Source organism: Schistocerca serialis, chromosome 11 (genome assembly GCF_023864345.2).
Source record: "Schistocerca serialis cubense isolate TAMUIC-IGC-003099 chromosome 11, iqSchSeri2.2, whole genome shotgun sequence".
NCBI classification, from domain to species: Eukaryota; Metazoa; Arthropoda; class Insecta; order Orthoptera; family Acrididae; genus Schistocerca; species Schistocerca serialis.
Genome location: NC_064648.1, coordinates 102,373,466 through 102,395,609, shown reverse-complemented (window position 1 = coordinate 102,395,609; position 22,144 = coordinate 102,373,466). Strand labels below are relative to the sequence as shown.

At 45.9% G+C, this 22,144-nt stretch overlaps 1 protein-coding gene and 1 non-coding gene across 2 annotated transcripts in view; both read right to left on the bottom strand.

Annotated features, from left to right (window-relative positions):
* LOC126426490 (serine/arginine repetitive matrix protein 1-like) overlaps window positions 1-22,144 on the bottom strand; it is a 383,690-nt gene that overhangs the window by 153,117 nt on the left and 208,429 nt on the right. The window lies entirely within an intron of this gene.
* Window positions 10,909-10,983, bottom strand: Trnat-ugu (transfer RNA threonine (anticodon UGU)). Its single transcript has one exon. It is a non-coding gene; the product is annotated as a tRNA-Thr (tRNA).

Sequence of the window (22,144 nt, the reverse complement as noted above, 5' to 3'; positions counted from 1 at the left end):
GTGCCACTATAGCAGAGTTATTGAACACGGTTTTAGCCGGCCGCAGTGGCCGAACGGTTCTAAGCGCTTCAGTCCGGAACCGCGCGACCACTACGGTCGCAGATTCGAATCCTCCCTCGGGCATGGATGTGTGTGATGTCCTTAGGTTAGTTAGGTTTAAGTAGTTCTAAGTCTAGGGGACTGATGACCTCAGGTGTTAAGTCCTATAGTCCTCAGAGCCATTTGAACCTCTTTCTTTTTTTGAACACCGTTTTCCGAAACCACTCCACCAAATAAAACTAACTAAATATTCCGGAATTCCAATCAAGAACAACTGCCTAGACGAGAAACGTAGAAGTAGATATACTCGGTGTAGCAAAGGAGCTTAACTCCCTTAATAAAGGCAAGGCCTCTGGTCCAGATTGTATACCAGTCAGGTTCCTCTCGGAGTATGCTGATACAATAGCTCCATATTTAGCAATTACGAGGTGCAGCTAGAAAAAAAACCCGACTGATGCTGGAAAAAACATTTATTTACAATTTCATGTTATCTCCTTCAATGTACTCTCCTCCTCGGTCTCTACACCGCTCCATACGAATTTTCCACTGTTCATAGCAATGCTGCAGATCATTTTCGGCAAGTCCATACATTACTTCCGTCGCTTTTTCTTTTACTGCTTCAACAGTCTCAAATCTAGTTCCTTTCAAAGCTGACTTGACTTTAGGGAAAAGAAAAAAGTCACAGGGGCCAAATCAGGTGAGTGGGGTGGATGATCTAAGATAAGAATGTTGTGTTTTGCCAAAAACGTCTTCACTGACAACGCACTGTGAGCTGGGGCATTGTCTTGGTGAAGGATCCATGACTTTTTTCTCCACAAATCGTTCCGTTTTCTCCGTACTCACGTAGGGTAGCCAGGACGCTAATGTAGTAATGCTGATTCACTGTTTGCCCCTCTGGTACCCAATCAATGTGCAGAATCCCTTTGATGTATAAAAAAAAAAATCATCATTGCCTTGAATTTCGATTCTGACATTCGTGCTTTTCTTTGTCGTGGAGAACCAGGAGTTTTCCAATGCATCGATTGGCGTTTAGTTTCGGGATCGTCAGTAAAAAACCACGATTCATCGCAACTAATAACATTTTGTAAGAAGGTGGGATCACTTTCAATGTTTTCCAGGATGTCAGAACAAATCATTCTTCGGCGTTCCTTCTGTTCAATTGTGAGACACTTTGGAACCATTTTTGAACACACTTTGTTCATGTTGAAACTTTCATGAAGAATCTGCCTAACACTTTCCTTGTCAACTCCTGTTAACTCAGACACTGCTCTGATTGTTAAACGGCGTTCTTGTCGAACAAGTTTACCGATTTTTTCAATGTTTGCATCAGTTTTTGCTGACAACGGTCTGCCAGTGCGAGTGTCATCACTGGTGTCTTCGCGGCCATCTTTAAATCGTTTAAACCACTCAAACACTTGTGTTCGCGATAAACAATCATCGGCGTACACTTGTTGTAACATTACAAACGTTTCACTTGCAGATTTTCCTAGTTTGAAACAAAATGTGATGTTAACACGCTGTTCTTTCTGTACACTCAACATTTTCCGACGCACAGACAAAACGTCAACTACTTAAAACAGACGCCACGGGCAGACTGAGTGCAGGAGGCAGATGAAACTCGAGCAGTAGGCGGAGCGAGAGTCACGTGACAGGCCACGCGACTTTCAGCCTTATTGTATTCGTTTTATTGTTTCACCAGTACTAGTCCGGTTTTTTTCTAGCCACACCTCGTATACACAACCGCTCGCTCACAGACTGATCCGTACCTAAAGACTGGAAAATTGCTCAAGTCATACCAAAACCAAAAAAAGGGAAATGGGAGTAATCCGTTGAATTACTGGCCCATATCACTAACTTCCGTTTGCAGTAGGGTTTTGGAACATATACATTATTCGAACGTTATGAAGTGCCTCGAAGAAAACAATTCATTGACACAATCAGCACGGAGTCAGAAAAAACGTTCTTGTGAAACACAGCTAGCTCTTTATACTCATGAGATAATAAGTGCTATCGACAGGGCATGTCAAATTGATTTCCAGAAGGCTTTCGACACCGTTCCTTACAAGCGTCTTCTAACCAAACTGCGTGCGTATGGAATACTGCCTAAGTTGTGCGACTGGATTCGTGATTTCCTGTCAGAAAGGTCACAGTTCGTAGTAATAGACGGAAAGTAAATCAGAAGTAATATCTGGCGTTCCCCAAGGAAGTGTTATAGGCCCTCTATTGCTCCTGATCTATATTGACGGCATAGGAGACAATCTGAGGAGCCGTCATGGATTGTATGCAGATGATGCTGTCATTTACCGTCTTAAAAGTCATCAGATGACCAAAACGAATTGCAAAATGATTTATATAAGATATCTGTATGATGCGAAAAGTGGCAATTGACCCTGAATATAGAAAAGTGCGAAGTTGTCCACATGAGTAGTAAAAGAAATCAGCTAAATTTGTATTACGCGATCTGAAAGCAGTAAATTCAACTGAATACTTAGGGATTACAATTAGAAATAATCTAAACTGGAACGATCACATAGATAATACTGTGGTTAGAGCAAACCAAAGACCGCGTTTCATCGGCAGAACACTTAGAAGGTGCAACAGGTCTACCAAAGAGACTGCTTACACCACGCTTGTCCGCCCTATTCTGGAGGACTGCTGTGCGGTGTGGGATCCTCATCAGGTGGGACTGACAGATGACATCGAAAAATTACAAAGAAGGGCAGCTCGTTTTGTACTATCGCGAAATAGGGGAGATAGTGTCACAGACATGATACGAGAATTGGAGTGGCAATCATTAAAACAAAGGCGTTTTTCGTTGCGACGGGATGTGCTCATGAAATTTCAATCACCAGTTTTCTCGTCCGATTGCGAAAACATTGTGGCACCCACCTACATAGGGACAAATGATCATCACGATAAAATAGGAGAAATCAGGGCTCGCACAGAAAAATTTAAGTGCTCGTTTGCCGTGCGGGATTAGTTGAGCAGTCAGAGGCGCTGCAGTCATGTACTGTGCGGCTGGTCCCGGCGGAGGTTCGAGTCCTCCCTCGTGTGTGTGTGTGTGTGTGTGTGTGTGTGTGTGTGTGTGTGTGTGTGTGTGTGTGTGTGTGTGGGCGGGCGCGTGTGTGTGTGTTTTTTGTCCTTAGGATAATTTAGGTTAAGTAGTGTGTAAGATTAGGGACTGATAACCTTAGCAGTTAAGTCCCATAAGATTTTCACACACATTTGAACATTTTGAAGTGCTCGTTTTTCCCGCGCGCCGTTCGGGAGTAGAACGGTAGAGAGACAGCTTGAAGGTGGTTCACTGAACCCTCTACCAGGCACTTAATTGTGAATAGCAGAGTAATCGCGTAGATGTAGGCAGCGCGCTGCGGCGACGCATGTCTTCTCTGAAGGCATCAATGATTCTGATTTCTAGCCATACACTGCCCCCCTTCCCCCCAAATGCCGCACCAGCAGCTACAGTAAAAAACAATAGATTAATCTAGTTTGACTTTTCATTTTTAAGTAACATTTCTCTATGTATGTATGTATAAACGCCTGAAGATGAACAAAACATGTTCGAAACGCGTTGCATTATATAAGATTAAGCATAAAATAAAAGTGACTGGTAGCAGAAATTTGAAATAAATAATTATCCCACACAATCACGGTTCACAAACATAGCCATTATGGCTGAAAATAATCATGATACTCTTGTTGACCCTCTGATTTAAGCCAATCACAACTGACAGCTGACGTCATTGTGTGTTAATCATCACAAATTTTAAGATTATCACGGAACATCTGACCACTCCGCTCTTCCCTGTCAAGGTGTGTTGTTGTCTTCAGTCCAGAGACTGGTTTGATGCAGCTCTCCACGCTACTCTATCCTGTGCAAGCCTCTTCATCTCCCAGTACCTACTGCAGTCTACATCCTTCTGAGTCTGCTTAGTGTATTCATGTCTTGATCTCCCTCTACTATTTTTACCTCTCCCCCTTCCCTCAACTTCTAAATTGATGATCCCTTTATGCCTCAAAGTGTGTCCTACCAACTGATCCTTTTTTTCTGGTCACCTTGTAGCACAAATTTCTCTTCTCCCCAATTCTGTTCAGTACCTCCTCATTAGTTAGGTGATCTGCGCATCTAATCTTCAGAATTCTTCTGTGCTATGTCGAGATGTTGTTGTTTGTTGTGGTCTTCAGTCCTGAGACTGGTTTGATGCAGCTCTCCATGCTACTCTATCCTGTGCAAGCTTCTTCATCTCCGGAGTTTTCCATGTAATATCGAATCGATGGCGCGCAAAAAATGGCCATCCTTATTTCAAAAATCTTTCCACTTTTGCGACAGCAATGTGTTATTTACTTGCAAGGAACCTCTATGAAATTGAGGGAGTAATGTATAGTGAGTCACGGCCGCCGGGTGGAGCTGTTAAGAAGACTCGCCCTACGTGATGGCGCGTGCTCTTGAGGATGTGCTGCTGTTGCCGAAACGCGCACCCGGTGATTAGCGGCCTGTTCCCAGGGCCACGGCGCGGCGGCCGGTAAACACGGCACACGGCTCGCTTCATTACGACGCCCTCCGCTTCCCGGAGACGCGTCTCATGACGTCGTGCCATTCACTGTAGGGGGCGTGTTTAAAAAAAAAAAGTACCGCCTTTCTTGCTGTTTGTCCTTGTGAGACGAAATCTGACTCCGTGCTTTATAGCGATGCCAAGTTTCGGTACACCTGTATCGGCTTTACGACGTATTGCCTGATTGAGATCGATACTGACTGTACAGTAGGGGAAATTACCGGTGTTTTCGATATAATATCGAATCTTCGGTGCGCAGAAATTGGCGATTCTTATTTTAGAAATCTTTCAACTTTTGCGACAGCAATGTGTCACTTACTTGCAAGAAACGCGTATAAAATTGAGCAAGTAATGTAAATCACAGACCGATATCGTTGTCATCGGACCGCTGCATAATCCTTGAACATACTCTCACTCTGAATACAATAAATTTCCGTGACAGGGATAAGTTTGTGTCTGCAAATGAGCACCGCTCGTTCGAAACTCAGCTTCCACTTTTCTCACACAATATGCTCCGAACTACGGTTGAACGCCAACAAGCAGATACCATAGCATCTGACACAGTGCCCCATTGCAGGCTGCAAGCGAAAGTAGGAGCAGACGGAATGGGTTCCCAGGTATGCGAGTTCAGTAACTGTACCCTGTACGTTGTCCTCGACGGCGAGAGCTCGTCAGAGGCAAGGGTGTCGTCAGGAGTGCCCCCCCAGGGAAGTGTGGCAGGACCGCTGTTGTTAGTATTGGTTAAAGCATCTTCAGGTTACCTTAATTTGGTATGTCTCAGTGTAGCCAAAGGGCATCGTCTAATGTACAGGGTGTTACAAAAACGTACGGCCAAACTTTCAGGAAACATTCCTCACACACAAATAAAGAAAATACGTTATGTGGACATGTGTCCGGAAACGCTTAATTTCCATGTTAGAGCTCATTTTAGTTTCGTCAGTATGTACTGTACTTCCTCGATCCACCGCCATGATTTCATACGGGATACTCTGCCTGTGCTGCTAGAACATGTGCCTTTACAAGTACGACATAATATGTGGTTCATGCAGGATGGAGCTCCTGCACATTTCAGTCGAAGTGTTCGTACGCTTCTCAACAACAGATTCGGTGACCGACGGATTGGTAGAGGCGGACCAATTCCGTGGCCTCCACGCTCTCCTGACCTCAACCCTCTCGACTTTCATTTATGGGGGCATTTGAAAGCTCTCGTCTACGCAAATCCGGTACCAAATGTAGAGACACTTCGTGCTCGTATTGTGGACGGCTGTGACACAATACGCCATTCTCCAGGGCTGCGTCAGCGCATCAGGGATTCCGTGCGACGGAGGGTGGATGCACGTATCCTCGCTAACAGAGGACATTTTGAACATTTCCTGTAACACAGTGTTTGAAGTCACGCCGGTACGTTCTGTTGCTGTGTGTTTCCATTCCATGATTGATGTGATTTGAAGAGAAGTGATAAAATGAGCTCTAACATGGAAAGTAAGCGTTTCCGGACACATGTCCACATAACATATTTTCTTTCTTTGCGTGTGAGGAATGTTTCCTGAAAGTTTGGCCGTACCTTTTTGTAACACCCTGTATAAGGCCAACACTGCTTTCGTTAAACTCAGTAAAAACTTTTCAGGAACGTTTCACTGAGTTTAACGAAGGCGAAAATTACTTCTCTCTACAAACACTTCTGACTTTTTCATTTATTTACATCCTTATTTACGTGTAGTGGAGGTTTTTCCCCTGTAAAACGTAAATGCCTTTATGCTTTCAGATATTTGGTCGATCTTACAAGACAACACTACTATAAAAAAATATCAGCACCTCGTGTAACTCTTTATCGCGTCACGAAAAAAATCAGACAAATAAGAAAAACTAAGGAGACAGGAAATCAACAAATACACTTCTATACTACGGTTGACCTCGGCCGGAACAGGTTAACTTTTAGCATACGCCGCCAAAATCCCTTGTTTCTACGCATAAGCAGTGTTCACACACACACACACACACACACACACACACACACACACACAAACACACACGCTCGCTCGCGATGTGGTTGGCTGCCGATTTACACGTAAACGGAGCACGCACTTTTAGTCGATTTTGACCAGTAAGATGGGAAAATTCCGGGACGAGGATCATATGGAACATGGGGATATGACGCCACAGCATATGCTAGAGAGATAGAGAGAGATAGAGAGAGATAGAGAGAGATAGAGAGATAGAGAGAGATAGAGAGAGAGACGTGTAGCTGGAGACCGCAGTGCCTGGAGAAGTCCGGAGCAGTGGGCGTCTAATGACTGACTATGACGGCCAGTTGGGATTAACAGAATCCGCGAGGTTCGCGATGAAACCCTCAGACTACTGGCTTGGAGAGAGAGAGAGAGAGAGAGAGAGAGAGAGAGAGAGAGAGAGTTGACTGTCTTATACGCTTGCAGGTAACCCATCTTTCCTCCTGGGCTAATGGCAGTCGCGTGTAATCTCTGCCCTGCTCTGTCCCGCTGCTAAACACTCTCTCCATCTTCTCTCTGCCACGTCCAGACGATTCACTGCTTTCACCTCGGAAACTGAACGGTAGTTTTCGGCAATCTCGATGGGTGCGTCTGATCACACATGCAGTTAGTTCCGTGGCCCCATTCTAAGACTTCCTAAAGTAATCTCTTCATCGGGAAGGCGTGCCCGTCCCCGGAACGAATCCGCCCGGCGGATTAGTGTCGAGTTCCGGTGAATCGGCCAGTCTGTGGATGGTTTTTAGGCAGTTTTCTATCTGCCTCGGCGAATGCGGACTGGTTCCCCTTATTCCGCCTCAGTTACACTACGTCGGCGCAAACACTTCCCCCACGTACGCGTACACCATAATTACTCTACCGCGTAAACATTGGGGTTACACTCGTCTACTGTGAGACGTTCCCGGCGGGGTCCACTGAGTGCCGAACCGCACAATAACCCTGGGTTCGGTGTGGGGCGCCGGTGGGGTGGGTGGACTGCTGTGGGCTGTTGTGGGGTTGTGAACCACTGAGGGCTACGGCGGGGACGAAGCCTCTCCGTCGTTTCTAGATCCCCAGTTCAATACAATACAATACAATACAATACAATCTCCTCATCAGCTGTTCATAAACGCCTTTGACACACTGTACTCACTGGTCCCGGTTTCGCTGCTACATACCGTATCACTTTTTTTTGTTTTTATGAATTTATTTATTTATTTTCCATAAAGATCACTCTGTTAAAAGGAACATGTAGATCATTTCATGGTATAGTATGTGCATTATATATGGAGCGGTGAGAGAAGCGTGAGGTTCATTATCAGCTGTCAAATGTGCACACCGACTGCACCCGGCACATCCCAACTGCGTGGGGGGTCGACGAAGACTGCCTGAATATAGTTGGCAAAGGTTTTCCGATAGTGTGACCATCTATGAACCTCATTGTGGGCTTGCTGCAAGAAATACCAAAAGTCGAGTCGCGACTTGGCAGCATCCCCATAGAGGTACGCGATCGTCCAACCTTTGACCCAGATGATCGAGTGTGATTTAGTCGCCGGGAAGTAGTCACTCTCCGGATGTAAGAAGGAAGCAGGTGTAATATGTTGCGGGGTCACACGGAGGTAGCAAGCCACCATCTGTCTTCCTAGGAGCCATACCCCCTCCACCGCGATACAAGTTAAGCGGTGATGGTCGTCATCCACTTGGCGACATTTCGGGCATAGTGGAGTGTCCACTAGTCCAATTGTATGGAGTCGTTGGTTGGTGTTGAACTTGCCACAGGCGACAGAGAACCACAGTGCCCGAACGAAGGTAGGAAGGAATTTTTGGTGCACATGTCTCCAAATCTTCGGCCAATGCAACTTGGGGTGTTTGAGTTCAATGACATTACGACTTATCCGTCGTAGCAGCCAAACATAAAAATCTTTCGCGCATGGTGGTCTCGTGCGAGGAAGCTCGTCTCTGATATAACTAAGTTCCACGATAAATGTCGATACATGCGCAAAATGTGGCGTAATCTTGCCCACCGCTACCGGAGGTGTGAGGGACGCTGGAACCAGGAGATCCAGCAGGCGGGATGTAAGGGAATCACGCCCGCTACGCCATTGCTTGTACATCGTGGCTAGAAGGAGCGCCGTCGCTCGGCAGTGAACATTCGTAAGTCCGAGTCCCCCCTTGTCCGTAGGGAGAGTGAGCGTTTCGTATCGCACCTTGAGGGGCGATCCAATCATCAGAAAATAGCCTAGTGCTGATTGAAGTCGACGTCCGAGCGTGAATGGTAGGGGCAGGATCTGCGAAATATGCACCATTCGAGAAACCACATAAGTGTTCAGGTACTCGACTCGCTGCAAAGGATCAAGGCGCCGTAGGAGATGTTGTCGGACCATGGTACGTGTTGTCTGTAAAATACGTCGGTAGTTAACTGCTGCAGTATGTTTTACAGATGAGGTAAAGTCTATGCCGAGCGGAATCGTTGCACATAAGGAAACAGACTGATTTCTTCCGGCGTAAGGCCCCTTCCAACCGGCATTGCTGCCGATTTGTTCATGTTCACTCCACTACCCGCCGTCACACTGTGGTCCAACAACAGTTCAAGGACCGTCTTCACCTCTTCTTGAGAACGAACGAGCAGCAGGAGGTCGTCCGCATAGGCACGACATTTGAAGGTGTAGCCCCGCAGTTCCATCCCAGAAAGAGAATTTGTTAGCCTCCCAATTAATGGTTCCAACGCTATCGCGAACAGCAGCATCGAAAGAGGGCAGCCCTGGCGAATGGATCGTCGAATTTGAATGGGCCCTGCTATACGCCCATTAACCTGTACCAAGGATTGTGCGCCCACATAAATCCTTCTAATGAGACCAGTAAAACGGTCTGGAAATCCGATTTGTTCCAGTACAGCATACAGATAGTTGTGGCGCACCTTATCAAAAGCACTGTCAAAATCAACCGCAACCATCCCCGCTTTAAGCCGGCACTCCTCCGCTAGCGCTATCACATCACGGCATTCGGCAGTAGCTGTTTGCACATTCACCCATCCACCCGGTGTCTTCTGTTCTGCAGAGAGAACGCTACGAATTAAGATACGACATCGGGACGCTAGCAACCGTGCAAAGATCTTATAGTCAACATTAAGCAGGGTGATGGGGCGATAATGTGTGACCGTAATTCCTGGCTTCGGTTTATGTACTGGCACCAAGAGGCCTTCCATAAAAGCCGGTGGAATAGGCGCATCGGAATTTAACATCTCGTTGTACATTTCCGTCCATCGCGGTGCCATTTCGTTGCGAAATTCTCGATAAAATTCAGCAGGAAGTCCATCAATGCCTGGGGACCGATTCAACGCGCCCTTTGCGATCGCCTCATGTACTTCCTCACAGCTAATGGCTTCCAGTAAGGTCCCCGCGGCTTCCACCGTCAGTGTGCGGGAGACGTACGTGGCTATACATTCGAGGTCATCGACAGGGGCTGCTTCTTCCCGATAGATGTGTTGGTAATGGTCGACGAATGCAGAGACAATGTCCGCTTGACGCGTCACTCTTCGGTCTTCGCGGGTGATTAACTCCCGTACCAAAACGCGTCGTCGGTGTTTTCGTTCATTCACGACGTGGTGCATGGAAGGAATCTCGTGCATTATCTTATCGTGACATCTGGCGCGCACCATGGTTCCCTGAAGATGTTTCCGAGCTAAAGCCACTAGTTTAGCTTTTATCCTTTTGCGTTCGATCCAGACGTCCTGTCCCGGCGGACCATCGTCCAGGTCGCGCAGTGCTGCAAAATAAAAGTCGGTCGTACGTCGGCGCCATTCTGCCATCTCCCTGCTATATGCGATGAACGTACGGCGAAGCGCCGGTTTAGCACAAGTCAGCCACCAATCAAGCTTCGTCGCATACCTTCCAACCCTTCGCTCGCACATCGTCCATGTCTCAAGGATCCGGTGACGACATTCAGGATCATGTAGATGTTGAATGTTCAATTTCCACGGGGCCTTACTGTTCCACACCTCTCTACGGGGAAGAAGCACCGTACAGATGTAAGCGCTGTGATCGGAAAATGCCAATGGCCAGCGTTCCGCGTCCTGGATATCATTTGCATGAGCCCGTGAGATATAAATGCGATCTAACCTGCTCGCCGAATGACTTGTCACATAGGTGTATCCCGGTGCAATATCACTTCGTCAAGCCTGCAATAATACTATATATGACGGTAGTATCTGTTCCCGAAAGAACAGTTACCGTGGATGACCATGCAGCTTTGCTAGAAATGAAATGATAATTAAATGGACGCCCTAGCTGCAAACAGGCGTTGATGCACTTCATTGGGGACATGTTGAAAATTTGTGCCCCGACCGGGACTCGAACCCGGGATCTCCTGCTTACATGGCAGACGCTCTAACCATCTGAGCCACCGCGGGCACAGAGGATAGTGCGTCTGCAGGAACTTATCCCTTGCACGCTCCCCGTGAGATCCACATTCCCAACATGTCCACACCACTACAGTCGCAGTGCGCCTAATAGATGTTTGCCCATCATACTCATTATTCGTGTATGTAAGCAGGAGATCCCGGGTTCGAGTCCCGGTCGGGGCACACATTTTCAACATGTCCCCAATGAAGTACATCATCACCTGTTTGCAGCTAGGGTGTCCATTTAATTATCATTGCAATAATACTGTTAACTACCCTCCGCCATGCACTCTGCTGCGCGAACCACTTAAACTTGTTTCCCGTCTGATCCGTGAAAAACACCAAAGCGCGGTTTCACCAATTGTGTTTGAAGTGAACTGTATCATCAGTTAAATTTCTTACGTCACTGGGCAGTCGGTGATACATGCGTAGATGGTAGTGTTTATTCACTTTTCCTAGTATTACAAATGGTTCAAATGGCTCTAAGCACTATGGGACTTAACATGTGAGGTCATCAGTCCCCTAAACTTAGAACTACTTAAACCTAACTAACCTAAGGACATCACACAAATCCATGCCCGAGGCAGGATTCGAACCTGCGACCGTAGCAGCAGCGCAGTTCCAGACTCTAGCGCCTAGAACCGCTCGGCCACAACGGCCGGCGGGGGTGTCGCAAGTCAGTCGGAATGCACAATGGACATGAATGGATGCTACGTACATATCACCTGTCACAGTCATAAGTAGACGTAGCAGGGGTCCCATATCACTCAAACCGCACACATACTCTCTAACAGCTTGAACAGTACCCTGATGACATGCAGGGTCCGTGGATTCATGAGGTTGTCTCCATACCCACACACGTCCATCCGCTCGATACAATTTGAAACGAGACTCGTCCGACCAGGCAACATGTTTCCATTCATCAACAGTCCAATGTCGGTGTTGTGAGGCCCAGGCGAAGTGTAAAGCTTTGCTTCGTGCACCCATCGAGGATACATGAGTGGGCCTTCAGTTCCGAAAGACAATAGCGGTGTTCCGTTGAATGGTTCACACGCTGACACTTGTTGATGACCCAGAATTCAGATCTGCAGCAATTTGCGGGAGGGCTGCACTTCCGTCGGGTTGAACGATTCTCTTCAGTCGCCGTCGGTCACGTTCTTGCACTTTGTCGAGTCGCAGCGATGTTTGAGATGTGATGTTTTACCAGAGCCCTGGCATTCAAGGTACCCCAGTGAAATGGTGGTACGGGAAAACCCCACTTCATCGCTACCTCCTACATGCTGTGTCCCATCACTCGTGCGCCGACTGTAACACCGCGTTCAAACTCAATTAAATCTTGATAACCTGCCGTTGAAGCAGCCGTAACCCATCTAACAAAATTGTTGTCTTATATAGGCGTTGCCGACCGCAACGCCGTATTCTGCCTGTTTACATGTCTGTGTGTTTCAACACGCATACCTATACCAATTTCTTTGGCGCTTCAGTGTATTTTCATTACTGACCGAGGACGCCGTATTCCTGATTGAGAGTCCGACATCGACATTTATGTTGGATGTCTGACCCGTGTCAAGCATGAACATTTATGTCTGTTACCCTGCTTTCCCGTGGGCTGAAATCTGTACTATTTATCGTTACCAACGCACCACGCCACCTCTGTTACGTACGTACTGTGTTTCATATCGTCCGTCAGCGCCTGTTATTATTGCTATCCAACTAGATCTCTGTTCCTTAGCAACTGTCACACAGGGTATAATAAACACTGAAAATCAAATCTCTGTTGCCCCTGAAGGCTTCATCTACATTCACATCGATACTCTGCAAATCACATTTTAGTGTCTGGCAGAGGGTTCATCGAACCACCTTCACAATTTTCTATTATTCCAATCTCGTATATCGCGCGGAAAGAACGAACACCTATATCTTTCCGTACGAGGTCTAATTTCCCTTATTTTATCGTGGTGATCGCTCCTCCCTACGTAGGTCAGTGTCAACAAAATATTTTCGCATTCGGAGGACAAAGTTGGTGTTTGGAATTTCGTGAGAAGATTCCGTCACAACGAAAAACGCCTGTCTTTTAATGATGTCCAGCCCAAATCCTGTATCATTTCTGTGACACTCTCTCCCATATTTCGCGATAATACAAAACGTGCTGCCTTTCTTTGAACTTTTTCGATGTACTCCGTCAGTCCTACCTGGTAAGGATCCCACACCGCGCAACAGTATTCTAAAAGAGGACGGACAAGCGTAGTGTAGGCAGTCTCCTTAGTAGGTCTGTTACATTTTCTAAGCGTCCCGCCAATGAAACGCAGTCTTTGGTTAGCCTTCCCCACAACATTTTCCATGTGTTCCTTCCAATTTGAATTGTTCGTAATTGTAATTCCTAGGTATTTTTGTTGAATTTACGGCTTTTAGATTAAAAAATGGCTCTGAGCACTATGCGACTTAACTTCTGAAGTCATCAGTCGCCTAGAACTTGGAACTAATTCAACCTAACTAACCTAAGGACATCACACACATCCATGCCCGAGGCAGGATTCGAACCTGCGATGGTAGCAGTCGCTCGGTTCCAGACTGTAGCGCCTAGAGCCGCACAGCCACTCCGGCCGGCTTTTAGATTAGACTGATTTATCGTGTAACCGAAGTTTAACCCGTTCTTTTTAGCACTCATGTGGATGACTTCACACTTTTCGTTATCTAAGGTCAACTTACACTTTTCGCAACATTGAGATATTTTTTGTGTAAATCGTTTTGCAGTTTGTTCTGATCTTCTGACGACTTTATTAGTCAGACAGCGTCATCTGCAAACAACCGAAGACGGCTACTCAGATTGTCACCCACATCGTTTATATAGATAAGGAACAGCAAAGGGCCTAGAACACTACCTTGGGGAACGCCACAAATCACTTCTGTTTTACTCGATGACTTTCCGTCAGTTGCTACGAACTGTAACCTCTCTGACAGGAAATCACAGATCCAGTCACATAACTGAGACGATATTCCATAAGCACGCAATTCCACTACGAGCCGCTTGTGTGGCACAGCAATCCAGAAATACGAAATCGATCTGATATCCGTTGTCAATAGCACTCAACACTTCATGCGAATAAAGAGCTAGTTGTGTTCCACAGCAACGACGTTTTCTAAATCTATGTTGACTGTGTGTCAATAGACCGTTTCCTTCGAGGTAACTGACAGCCTGCAATTGGAACTGTGCTCAACGAACCGAGTTAGCCGTCTAGTGATATGAAACACAGAACTCGGTAACAATGATTAAACCCAGCGAATTAAACCACTGTTGGTTCCGGGCACACACTGGCAGCTTGCAGGGTGGAGAGATATAGACAGTAATAGTTAGTTGTGTCTGAAAAGTGGAAACAAGTAGTTTGTAAGCAAGACACACTTACCTCTGCCGTCTAGCTGAGACGCAGGTGTGTGTGTGTGTGTGTGTGTGTGTGTGTGTGTGTGTGTGTGTGTGTGTGTGTGTGTGTGTGTGTGTGTGTGTGTGGGGAGGGGGGGGGGGGGACTTGGGACTTGTGGTAATCTTGCAGTACCCGCATTCCTGAACAGCAGATAAGCCTGCTCTCGTCACGTCTTTTTTCCTCTTTTAACGTGTGGGACGAACACTTGAGAGTGACTGACACACTCAGGTATTGCAAGTGATTCCTTGGGATACGTGATCGCGCACGAACGTAACAAAGACTCCTGTACATTCCACTGATTCGCTGTATTCGTACCGTGACACACAGGGTTATTCGTAAATACCTGCTGGGCAGTAGATGGCTGTGCAGGCACAACAAAGCAGACAGGAAAACCAGGTACGTTAGAGGATATATTCACGTTTCGATTTGTACCTGCTCCTCTTCGACAATTCATGTTATACACTTGGTTTAGGGGAGGCTTAGTACATCAAGTTTTACATAGCAACTCTTATCGGGAAACGTCGTCGAACAAGTCTACAGAGTTGCACGCTCAAAATAGTTCAAATCTCTAAGCACTATTGGACTTAACATCCGAGGTCATCAGTACCCTTGAACGTAGAACTACTTAAACGTAACTAACCTAAGAACATCACACACATCCATGCCCGAGGCAGGATTCGAACCTCAGACAGTAACAGCAGCGCGGTTCCGGACTGACGCGTCTAGAACCGCTCGGTCACAGCGGCCGGCGTAAAGTTATAGGCGCCGGCGCCTGTAAATACACTGAAGCGCCAAGAAAACTGGTATAGGTATGCGTATTCAGGGTCGGCAACGCCTGTGTAAGACAACAAGTGTCTGGCACAGTTGTTAAATCGGTTACTGCTGCTACAATAGCAGGTTATCAAGATGTAATCGATCGAGTATGAACGTAGCGTTACAGTCGGCGCACGAGCGATGGGACACAGCATGTCTGAGGTAGCGATGAAGTTAGCATTTTCCTATACGACCATTTCACAAGTGTAACGTGACTGTCTAGGACAGAGGTTCCCAAACTGTGGGTCGCGCCCCCCTGGGGGGGGGGGGGGGGGGGCGTGATGATGCTGTAAGGGGGGCGCGGGTGGAGTTAGTGGTATAAACCTAATATTTCTTTTTAATATCGATATTTTAATAAAAATGAATGTGCAGGTATTAATGATAGATTATGGTGCTAAATGCAATCGTTTGGCGTCCCACTTCCCGCAATCCTATCTCAATAACCTATCCTAGAACATACAGCTTTTGAAGATCACGTTTAGAATGTCACACACAGAAACTCTCAACATTACGAAGGCGATATGCGTTAAATCTAATATATCAGATTTGTAAACAACTTACTTCTGATAATTGGAAAACAGAAAAGTCAGGTATTAACTATTCCGTACATTTGTACACATGAACTGAACGTAATCATGTTATAACTTTTAGGCGTAGTAGGCTATGTTCATCAGAGTAATAATCACTTATATCGAGTAACTGCAAAAATGCCGTTTTATTACCCTGTCAACCCGCGGATCCCCATGTGATAAGCAAGCTCATCCTTCACATTGATTTATTTGTTTCTTTCTTGCCATATGTGTGTGGAAATAATATTTTTACAATAAATAAGTCACATTATAAAAGAACTTGTCATTTTCCTCTTAACTATCCTTAAATGTAGGTAATACTGTAAAATTATAGAAACTATTTCGAAGAAACAATATAAAATAAAGATAGTGAATCTGATTTAAATATAAATATTGCGTGTGCTCCTTATGGATTCTGATGTTTCGTGTGGTATGTTGTTTCAACTAATAATGGTATTTCTTCTGGATGAAGACACAGCGAAAGTTTATCCTAGATATGGCACGCGAAGAGTAGTCCTAAAATCGTATACTGGTGAAGAAATGGTGTGCAGCAAGGGAATGTAATCAAGGTAAGGAAGTTGTTTTATTCATATTTTTTAAAGTTCTGTGTAGTCTGCACGATTATTGCGTAAAACTAATTTTTTATTTTTTGTCTGGTTCTGGGAACTGGGCCTTTGTCGCCGTTCGGTAGCTGTCGTCGTTGACATAAATGCCAACCTATGCGCAATGACAATGGGGAGCGCTATAGGCGTACAGATCAGTGGTGTTCGTTAACACCGTCACTGAGGGATTATTTTTGATAATGAGTGAAAGTAATAAGCTACACTCAACTTAAAATAATAGCCCGCATCCACTAATCTGCAAAGGTCGCAAATATTTTTCCTTGTTTACCAAGGATTTTCTTTACTTTCGGAGTGGCTTATAATCACAAGACTAGACTGATGACGTAATAACTGCGACTCGATACATTAACAACCCATCGTGTTACATGACGTCACCATCCCAAATTTTTCAATAGTTTCTTGATAATTAATAAAAATCTCTATAATTGTAGGGGGGAGGGACAAGGAAGTTTTCTTTTCGGCAGAAGGGGGGGCGTGACAAACAAAATTTGGGGTCTAGGAGTCCGGTAAAACATCAAATCTCGGACCTCGTTGCGGCCGAAAAAGATCCTACAAGAACGGGACCAACAACGACTGAAGAGAATCGTTGAACACGACAAAAGTGCAAGCCTTCAGCAAATTGCTGCAGATTTCAATGCTGGGCCATCAACAAGTGTCAGCGTGCAAACCATTCAACGAAACATCATCGACATGGGGTTTCGGTGCCGAAGGAACACTCGTGTACGCTTGAAGACTGCACTACACTAAGCTTTGGGCCTCGCCTGGGCCCGTCAACACCGACATTGGACAGTTGATGACTGGAAACGTGTTGCCTGGTCGGACGAGTCTCGCTTCAAATTGTATCGAGCAGATGGGCGAGTACAGGTATGGAGACAACATCAATCCGTGGACCCTGCATGGGGACCAAGCTGGTGGAGGCTCTGCAATGGTGTGGGGCGTGTGCAGTTGGAGTGATATGGGACCCCTGATACGTCTAGATACCACTCTGACACGTGACACGGGCGTAAGCATCCTGTCCGATGACCTGCATCCATTGACGTCCATTGTGCGTTCCGACGGACGTGGGCAGTTCCAGCAGGACAATTCGACATCCCACACATCCACAATCGCAACAGAGTTACTCCAGGAACACTTCCGCTGGCCCCAATTCTCCAGACATGAACATTATTGAGCATAAAACTTCCTGGCAGATTAAAACTGTGTGCCCGACCGAGACTCGAACTCGGGACCTTTGCCTGTCGCGGGCAAGTGCTCTACCATCTGAGCTACCCCAGGCTGTGGCTAAGCCATGTCTCCGCAATATCCTTTCTTTCAGGAGTGCTAGTTCTGCATGGTTCGCAGAAGAGCTTCTGTAAAGTTTGGAAGGTAGGAGACAGGATACTGGCAGAAGTAAAGCTGCGAGTACCGGGCGTGAGTCGTGCTTCGGTAGCTCAGATGGTAGAGCACTTGCCCGCGAAAGGTAAAGGTCCCGAGTTCGAGTCTCGGTCGGGCACACAGTTTTAATCTGCCAGGAAGTTTCATATCAGCGCACACTCCGCTGCAGAGTGAAAATCTCATTCTGGATTATTGAGCATATGTTGGATGCCTTGCAACGTGCCAATCGCTCGCACTCTTACGGATCCATGGATAGCCCTGCAGGATTCGTGGTGTCAGTTCCCTCCAGAACTACTCCAGACATTACTCGAGTCCCTGCCACATCGTGTTGCGGCACTAGTGAGTGCTCGCGGGGGCCGTACACGATGTTAGGTAGATGTACCAGTTTCTTTGGCTCTTCATTGTATTTGCACATTACGTTGCTTTAATGCCCTACTAAAGGCACAGTTTGAAGTAAATCATTAATCCTGAAGTCGTGACCTTGACTAGTAAGTAGTGGAAAGAGAGAGCCTGCATGTGACGTAGGATGGCGTCGTTCCATCTCATTGTCCTACGTTCAAATGGCCGTTCCGAGCATGTCTTGCTTGATACTGATCAGCACGTTGGGAAAGATTCGCAAACGTCGTTCTTCCATGTTACAATGTCGGAAACTCGGCACGCTCGAAGTTCGAATGCAGTGCGCGTGTGATGACAGATTGACACCGTGACGGAGGATATCGTGCGTTAAGAACGCGAGCTGAGGATTCGATATAGAGTCACAGGGGGAAGGCGACAGATGGCTGCGTAGCGCCGAGTTGACAGGCGGCGCAGGACACAGCCCGAACTGTAACTGTACCCCCCCCCCCCCCTCCCGGAGGAGAAAGTAGGCCACCACGGTCAGGGGGTGGGTGGCAGGGTGCAGTTCTGCCGCCCCCGCGAAGCGTCGCCGCCAACAATCGGCCGCGCCTGCTCCGAATCTCCCGTGACGTTTCGGCCCGTGACGCCATCTTCAGCTGTTTCCGCCCGTGATCTCAATTCCGCTGCTGCGCTGTTGCTCTCTGTCTCCGTAGCCCACACGAGGCTGCATTTCTTTTCTATTACGACCAATCTACATTACTGAATGGCTGCACCGGTTGATGATGCATAGTTGCCGTTACAGGCTGCCTATATAACGGTTTTCAGGGACAACAAAAACCAGTATTTCATTTAGTTATCGACCGAATTTAAAAATTTGGAAAGCTATGGTAATCTACTTATTAAGAGGTACAGTCCTCATGTTTAAGATCTAACACAGGAAACCGAGTATTAAAGTCGGAAAATGTGGACCATGTACCGAGAGAGTCTTACATGTCGCTCAAATAACGCAGACAATAACGAGTTTCTTTGCGTGACCATCGTCCGCTTCAAGTACAGAAATATTTGTTTTGTAAATAAGAACTGCCTTTTGTCGCTGCACCGTCTTTTATTTCTCCCGGACGCTTTCCGGTTTTTTCAGTTTCAGGCATTATCCGTGGCATAGTTCTTCGCGTTTTTGATTGTTATCTGAGTTTCCTCTCATCTGGTCACATGCTGGAGGTGCAAAGTGAAACATGAGTACGTTTGTATATTCAGAACTTTTTTCTTTGTACTTTTCATCTTGTTTGACCTTATTCTTGTAATGTACTATCTGTCTTCTGCCAGTAATTGATCGAAAACTGTGATTTCAAGTAGTAACTCACAGTAGTTACGTCTTAAATCAGTTTTCAATCGATTATCTACTACTGCAGTTACTTCTTGAAATCACAGTTTCGACCAATTACTGACAGAATACTGATAGTGCATCACAACAATACGGGCAAACAAAATTTAAAGAGGGAAAAAAAATGTTCGAAACATAAAATCAAGGAACATAAGACAGGTTTAAGTTCCGTAATACGGCTGTAGTGCGACCTACGGCATGTAACCAGATACGAGAAAACAAAGATGCCATCCTACAACGCAACTACCGAACTGACTACACATTAAAGTGAAAAAGGCGAAACGCGTCAGAGAGAAATAAAATATAGTTCAGCAAGAAGAGTCTTCTCTTATCTGGAAAACAAGTAACGCAGACAATATTCATCCAATATTAGAAGATAATTACAGCAGTAATCGAGTTTCCAACAGACTATGAACGTAAATTTCAAACATTTTCGAAACGTTTTTCCTCGTCGACGTCCTCCCCGCGAAAGAATAAAAGAAATATTTTATCCACTGCTTGGAGAAATGCATTGAAAACACTGTACCGCCTTAACAATAAGTTTCAATCATTGGTTATCTTCACAGTGCTGCCACAAAAATGGGAAAGAAGTGAAAATTGTTAATATCACCACAGATTACATTTTAATGAGAATTATTAGTCGGAAGTATTCAGTGTACTTACGAAAAGTATTGTGACAATTTCCCTTGTAAAGGAAACAAAAGAAAAATTTGGAGTAGGTATTAAAATCCAGGGAGAAGAAATAAAAACTTTGAGGTTCGCCGATGACATTGTAATTCTGTCGGAGACAGCAAAGGACTTGGAAGAGCAGTTGAATGGAATGGACAGTGTCTTGAAAGGAGGATATAAGATGAACATCAACAAAAGCAAAACAAGGATAATGGAATGTAGTCGAATTAAGTCGGGTGATGCTGAGGGAATTAGATTAGGAAATGAGACAAACTAGTAAAGGAGTTTTGCTATTTGGGGAGCAAAGTAACTGATAATGGTCGAAGTAGAGAGGATATAAAATGTAGACTGGCAATGGCAAGGAAAGGGTTTCTGAAGAAGAGAAATTTGTTAACATCCAGTATTGATTTAAGTGTCAGGAAGTCGTTTCTGAAAGTATTTGTATGGAGTGTAGGCATGTATGGAAGTGAAACATGGACGATAAATAGTTTAGACAAGAAGAGAATAGAAGCTTTCGAAATGTGGTGCTACAGAAGAATGTTGAAGATTAGGTGGGTAGATCACGTAACTAATAAGGAGGTATTGAATAGGATTGGGGAGAAGAGAAGTTTGTGGTACAACTTGACTAAAAGAAGGGATCGATTGATAGGACATGTTCTGAGGCATCAAGGGATCACCAATTTAGTACTGGAGCGAAGTGTGGAGGGTAAAAATCGTAGAGGGAGACCAAGAGATGAATACACTAGGCAGATTCAGAAGGATGTAGGTTGCAGTAGGTACTGGGAGATGAAGAAGCTTGCACAGGATAGAGTAGCACGGAGAGCTGCATCAAACCAGTCTCAGGACTGAAGACCACAACAACAGAACAACAACAACGTGCTATTTAGCCGCGAGGGATTAGCCAAGCGGTCTAAGGCGCTGCAGTCGTGGACTGTGCGGCTGGTCCCGGCGGAGGTTCGAGTCCTCCCTCGCGCATGTTGTGTGTGTGTGTGTGTGTGTGTGTGTGTGTGTGTGTGTGTGTGTGTGTGTGTGTGTGTGTCCTTAGGATAATTTAGGTTAAGTAGTGTGTAACCTCAGGGACTGATGACCTTAACAGTTAAGTCCCATAAGATTTCATACACACACACACACACACACACACACGCACACGCTATTTAACTAGAAAAGATGTCGTAGCTGACTTTCAAATATCAAAAAAATGTTACTTCATGCCGTCATACGGGCTTAAGCAAACAGAATACATTGAAAAATGAAACAGTTTGGCAGCAGTAAGTCCACAACACCATTGCTCAGGAGAAAGAAGATGAAGGTGTCAGTCGGAAACAGCAGCATGTAATGTATTCAGAGTGTGAATCACCTCGATCTGTGCAAAGGAACGACGACAGTGAAAATTTGTGGCAGACCTGGATTCTAACCCGAGTTTCCCCACAGCATGCACGTGGTCGCGTTATACGCTGAGCACAACTCCCGTGTCTCGTCGTCCGTGTGTCGCACCTGTACTCCTACATCTCGTTAATGTTATGAACAGGGCAGACACTTTACTGCTAAGTCACAGGACCGGTATGGGCCGATAAATGTCCTTCGGGCACGCACGCACGTCTGAAGGAACATTGCGTGCTACTACTTCACACAATACAGGCACCGCAATTTCGTAATTTCAAGACGTCGTCCAACAGGGGTGCCAAATCTCAGCTGATCCACAGTTTCGCTGCTGCACTGTTTCTCATCTGGTGAACTTTCCTGCCCACAGTGGTAGAAACCGACCCACATCGAAGCAGTGGGGTCACGAGTGAAACTGCAAAGCTAATTACTGGATGCCTGGAACCAGCTCCTGCCGATAAATCTTACTGCGCGGCACGCACTGCTCTTGGTATTACATTATGTGATCAAAAGTATCCGGACACCTGGCTGAAAATGAGTTACAAGTTCGTGGCACCCTCCGTCGGTAATGCTGGAATTCAGTATGGGGTTGGCCCACCCTTAGCCT